General features: G+C 37.6%; 1 protein-coding gene and 1 pseudogene across 3 annotated transcripts in view; one reads left to right on the top strand and one right to left on the bottom strand.

Moving 5' to 3' along the window:
* The window catches only part of LOC106867429 (popeye domain-containing protein 3), a 135,919-nt gene that overhangs the window by 63,150 nt on the left and 66,210 nt on the right, over positions 1-6,559 (top strand). The gene's annotated exons all lie outside the window — the stretch shown is intronic.
* LOC106867423 (general transcription factor II-I repeat domain-containing protein 2-like) lies at positions 2,699-5,141 on the bottom strand (annotated as a pseudogene).

Here is a 6,559-nt window from a genome sequence, read left to right as displayed (position 1 = left end):
GTATGCACATACCTGTACGTATATATGCATATACTCATTTACTTTTGTTTTTATATATATATATATATATATATACTAAAGACTTATGGTGTATTTTATGTGCCGCCTGCACAGGAGCCAGTCCAGCGGCACTGACAACGATCTCTTTCAAATGACTTACACGTGCTACCGGCACAAGTGCTAGGAAGGCGACGCTGGGCACAGGTGCCATCACCATTTCACTTTTGCTTGCTCCTACAGGTCTTCGCAAGCCGAGTTTCATGTCCAATGAAGGGGACGACGTAGGCATGGGTTCCAGTCGTTGAATTTAGTTCAATTTCGATACTAGCAGAGATACCTGACTTTGCTCATGTCACATGGAATTGAAGAATTAGACTTTTCTTTTATATTTTCTCTAATGAACTAGAATATCTATGATTTGAATTTCATCAAAATTGCAGAATAAGAATTTTAATGAGGGTTCTTTCCCTCTTTACACACCCTAACAAAAATTCTAATCATGACATATTTATTCCATATTACTCATCTTTATGCCCAGATTCCAAAATCCAAATCTTATGAAACCTATTCAAAGGTTTTTTCTCCTGAAAAATGGAGCACATGGAGCTGTAAAATGTGGGAGTTAAAGTCCCTTTTGTGGGGTTGGGGTCTTAAAGTCAACCAGATAAGTTGAATTATTAGGAATCTTTTTTAGCTTGGATCTCATATCTATTGTTCAAATTTCTTTTGAAATCAGAAATATCTGAATGTTCACTGAGTTTGTAAAAGAGAGCAAAACTACAGGAAACCCACAGACAAATGATCACAATAAGCAGTCAGCTACCCTACCCTAGTCGTTACCACTCTCCAATGTAGGATTCCTCACCATACATGTGACGGGCACAGCCGTAAGATGCATTATGGATCTATAGCAATTGGAAGGGTGTGACCCAACTCAAATAAACATTAACAACTGTGTGACGTGATGTCTAAGAGGAAATGAAAGTGTCACCTCTGGAGTTTGCCAATGATCACTATGCAGATATCGCCATGATATCTATAGCAGCAGTGACAGCACCTCCATCAATGATGATGACCATAACAACAGCAGCAACAGCACCATTACCAACACCAGCTGTAATGGCACCAACAGTGCCAGTACCAACAACAACAGTAGCAACAGCACCAATACCAATAGACACAGCACTGCTAACACCCAACCACAGAGATACATCGACTGCTCCAGGAACATGTTCAAATGAGGCCTCTCCAACCACAAATCCTCTTTTAGGATACCAGAAAGGAGATATGTTATGTCATTAGCCAGCCATGTATGGCAGTTGAAAGATGACGGGATTCCATACACAATATCATGGAGAAACCTAGAAAATCCAGACCCCTACATAAACGGGACCAAGTGCTGTAAACTATACATAGTGGAAAGAGTGAGGATTCTAAAGGACTCCCTTGACCCGGGGAACATCCTTAACTCCAGAATGGAGGTCTTCAGACTGTGCTGGACATTAGTCTGAAAATGCATTCTATGTTCTGAATTTATAAACTGATAATCAGTGGTTCATAGTGGTCATTTTTCTCTTGAAATTAGTATTTTAGCATATTGATGTTGTGTGGCCAGCTGACCTCCACATAGAACCTTTTTTTTTTATTGTTTAGCCCAAAACAACAATATCAAATTAACCGTTTTTTTAATGAAGTTTCTATTTTTATTGTTCTTTTCATTCTTACAAATATTTGACTTTATTGCTATTGTCTTATTTCTGTTCCTAATTTTATTAGAGATTGTTTATATGTATGATATATTTTGATCTTTATATTTCTCATTGATTTGGTTCCAACCTGCATTCACCAAGTGGAACATTGAAGATATGATAGTTGGAGAGGGTAGAAAGAAGGGAAGAGAGGTGAGAATGGGAGAGAGTGATAGAGTTAGACCAGTATTTGGCTGGTACCCATTTTCAGCTGTGTAGATGGGAGCAATGCAAAATAAAATGCCTAGCTCAATGACACAATGCATTGCTCCACTCAGGAATCAAATGCATATCCTTATGATCCTGAATCCAACATAGTAGCCACTAAGCCGTATGAACATATTTTTCACTTTTAGAGAACCAATTTCAACAGATAAAGCAGTGAACTTCAATCCATCAACCAAGATAAAAAAAATCCCATGGCCCCTGGATGTTTTTAGCAAAGTCATCTCTGCTACATGTATTTGTACTAAGTCCCCGGCCTGATTTATTATTTCTTCCTTCAACCAGTCTCATAGGCTCTGCAAAAAGTTATCAGAGCTGCTTTCCTTCTATGATAAAACCATTGTAAAATATAAAATACAGGTTAATTTCATTGAAAGAAGTATAAAAACAGAGATGTTGTTGTTTGTATCAGAGTTGTTTACATCACAACAGATTTGATATATTTTTACAAGGATCATCATCATCAATTCAAAGAAATCAAGGTTAAGATAAATATGTAGTACAGTGAACCTAGAGTGGCTAATACTTGCTGCCAAATTATAATGAAATCTTAAATGATTAATATTCTAATTATAACAGGATTTGGTAAAATCATAATTAGACCAGAATTATATAAATAATTATGAAAATAATTCTGAAATACACTAAAGACAAAATAATTAATTCCACACATAAACATTAATCTGATTGTAAAATGATGTGATTCCAATTTCATGTCCTTCATCTTAAAGTTGTACATATGGTTCTAACTTGAGAGAAGAAAAAGTATGATGTTAAAATAGCATAAGAACAATATAGAAGAGTGTCAAACTCAATCACACAGGGGGCCAAAATTGAAAGCACACTTTAGGTCACAAGTCGAACAGGATAAATATTTATTGAACAGACTAAAACTTTTTGAACATGAACATGTATTGAAACAGATGGCATATAATTTTATTCCAAAAATAAATTAACTCTTAACTTAAATTACTTAAAATATTTTGCTCCACATAAAAATATTTCCTGTCAAAATTATAAAAATTTAAAATAAGAACATGTTGCAAAAGAAAAAGAAAATATAAATAAAAAATGTGCTTTTTAGTGAAAATTAAAATAATAAATCAAAACTTTTAATTTTCCTTATGCAAGTCTGTCCAAGCTATATACTTGGCATTTATATACTTGGCATATATACTTGGCATATATACATTTATATACTTGTATATATACTTTATATACTTGGCATATATACATTTATATACTTGTACATATACTTTATATACTTGGCATATATATACTTGGCATATATATACTTGGCATCTTTTCTTGGCAACAAGTTCATTGATGTTTGGGACAAAGTTCTGTGTTGTTGAGACTCTCAGGATGGATTGCAGTTGATTATCTGTGAGACGACGCCTATGTGACGTTTTATTCATCTCCATCACAGAGAACAGCTGCTCGCACAGATATGTGCTTCCAAACAAGGACAGCGTTCAAGCATCATGTAAACAGAGCTGGGGCATTGCTACAGGTATGAAGCAAGTGAACTGTGCGGGCCCCACAGAGGCATATTCTGCTTTTAATGTCTCATTACATTGCAGTTCTATCAGCTCCATTCGAATCTGTACAGGTGCAGTTTCCACATTCACCACAAATGGGTTGCAAAGCAGCTCGAAATTATTTTTCTGTTCTTCAAAATCACTAAAGTGCCACGCGAATTCAGTGTGAAGAGCATTCAATTTATCAGTAAAGTGTTGTTTTGGGAACACCAGGGCACTGACTTGGCTTAACATTACTTGGCAACAGGGAAAGTGAGACAAGTTCAATTGGTGCATTTGTGTCTCACATAAGCACAGTTTCACTTGAAATGCCTTCACTGCATCATGCATATCACTGGTCATGCGATCCCATCCCTGGAGCTGAATATTTAAAACATTGAGATGTGCAATTATGTCAACCAGAAATGCCAACTCACATTTCCACTTTTCATCCCGCAGAACTTTGGATTCTTTTCCTTTACTGTCCATGAACTGACACATTTCCTCAACCAGCTCAAAAACTATATTGAGGACCTTTCTCCGACTGAATCACCACACCTCTATATGATAAGGCACGTCACCGAATCCTGAATGTATTTCCCACAGGAAAGACTGAAATTGGCAGTGATTTAACTCTTTAGCTCAGATAAAGTTTACGGTTTGTGTTACAGTGCTCATTACATGTTCCATTTTTAAAGCTTTAGTGCACAGCGTTTCCTGATGTATGATGCAGTGATATGTTGTCAACTCACCAGCACAGTTCTCTTCTTGCATCTTTAAATGTATCCTACCCACTAGTCCACTTTTTTCACTGCACATCGCCAGTGCTCCATCTGTTGTAAGTCCAGCAAGTTTGTCCCATGGCAGATTCATATTGGTTACACTCTGATATAATTTTTCAAAAAGGTCTTTTCCTGTTGTTGTCCCTTGTATCAATTTAATATCCAAAATTTTCTCCAAATTTCGAACAAATTGGAGTCCACTCTATGGATGAAAATAGCCAGCTGTGCCGTATCAGTCGTGGCAGTAGTCTCATCCACACCAACAGAATATGCAACAAAATCTTTGCCTTTTTCAATCAACTGCATTTTCAAATCAGTGGCCATCTCATGCACCCGATCAGCAACCATATTTCTGCTAATACTCACATTAGCAAACAGTTGCTTCTTGTCTGGACACAAAATGTCACACATTTTCATCACGCAGCTCTTCACAAACTCTCCTTCGGTAAATGGCCAGGCTGATCTTGCGATCTCTGCTACAACAAAACTTGCTTTCACAGCAACTTCACTTTGTGATTTTGCTTTGATTAAAAAAAAGTCTGTTGTAATGTGAGATTCCTCTTCAGCTTCTGTACCTTTCATTGCTTCTGCTCAGTAGTGAGCTATTTATACTTGTTCTGATGTTTTGTCTCATGGTGGCATTTGAGATTATACTCTTTAAGTACAACAACATTAGCACCACAATTAAGACACACGGGTTTGCCATCAATGTCAGTAAACATGTGCTCGGTTTCCCACTGGATTTGAAAGGCTCTGTTTCCAGCATTGACTTTTCTCTTTGGCCATTGATATAGATAGCTACTACTACTGAATGATATCCCATGAAAAGGATCATCCAAAAGAGTAGTAAGGTGGCTGTTGTGCATTATGGTATTAGTAGATTTTGCGTCAGCAGCACTTCATAACATGCGATTAGAGAATCGAAGGAAGCATTTCCCAGCATTCTTTGTTGCAGTTGCAATTAAGACTTGTGACTGTGTTATCATGCCTCTTTAATGTGTTTTTTTTGTACAGACAGGGTGTAATAGTTGCCGTGGTGTTGTTTATAGTCATATATTGAATTATTGTTACTTTTAGTAAGAAAGGTAGTGCAGTTAGTGCTATATATAATGTAATGGCCTGCTTTAGCCACACACTATGTATGTGTAGTTGTAACAAGGCATGGGTGTTGCTGAGGGCAGCAAAGTGCTCTGTTTGCTGATGCTGCCTTTTGGACCAATTTCATGCTGATATCAAAATGGTCTCGTGGGCTGGATGAAATTGCTGCATGGGCTGGAAGTGGCCCACAGGCCAGGAGTTTGACATGTCTGGTATAGATGAAAGCAAACATATTTAGCAAGCATGTAAATAAGCATTTAGAATATAATTCTTTCTTTGTCATATTCTGTAGTGGAGTATATAAAGAGACATTTGAACTGACAGACTTCAAAAGGTGACAACAGGAAATAAACACATATAATGTAAATAATTATTTAAAATAAGAAAGAAGAAAATTAAATGACAAATATATACAATTGACCCTTAGTAAAGTTTTGAATATATACGAGGGTGGTTTGAAAAGTTCATTAGCTGAATATAAAGGAGTGATGCTAGAGCTGTGAAATCTAGGGTGCATTAATTTCAATCCTTCTTAGTATCTGGATTGCTTCTCTCTAGGTAACCTGACATCTGACTGTTTAAAGAAGACTTAGAAAAAAAAAACACTAGTAGCAACATCTCTTGAAAGCGGGCAAAATGTGGCATCATAGTGTTATCAAGCACCTGCAGAAAAAGGGGTTACCCCCCAACGACATTCATGCTAACATGTTTGCTACATTAGGAGATGATGGTCCAGCTTTATCAACAGTGCAAAAGTGGGGAGCTGAATTTAGGAGGAGAAGGAAGACTCTTGAGGATGACCCAAGGTCTGTATGTCCTGCAACTTCCACCACTAAGAAAACCATTGTTCATGTTCACCACATCATCATCATCATCATTGTTTAACGTCCGCTTTCCATGCTAGCATGGGTTGGACGATTTGACTGAGGACTGGTGCTCCAATTTAATTTGGCAGAGTTTCTACAGCTGGATGCCCTTCCTAACGCCAACCACTCAGAGAGTGTAGTGGGTGCTTTTACGTGTCACCCGCACGAAAACGGCCACGCTCGAAATGGTGTCTTTTATGTGCCACCTGCACAAGAGCCAGTCCAGGGGCACTGGCAACGATCTCGCTCGAAAACCCTACAAGGCCAGTCAGGCGGTACTGGCAACGGTCACGCTCAGGATGGTACATCTTATGTGCCAC

The sequence above is a fragment of the Octopus bimaculoides genome, chromosome 19 (assembly GCF_001194135.2).
Source record: "Octopus bimaculoides isolate UCB-OBI-ISO-001 chromosome 19, ASM119413v2, whole genome shotgun sequence".
Taxonomy (NCBI): Eukaryota; Metazoa; Mollusca; class Cephalopoda; order Octopoda; family Octopodidae; genus Octopus; species Octopus bimaculoides.
The sequence above is the reverse complement of the archived record's forward strand: the minus strand, read 5'-3'. Positions and strand labels throughout refer to the sequence as shown.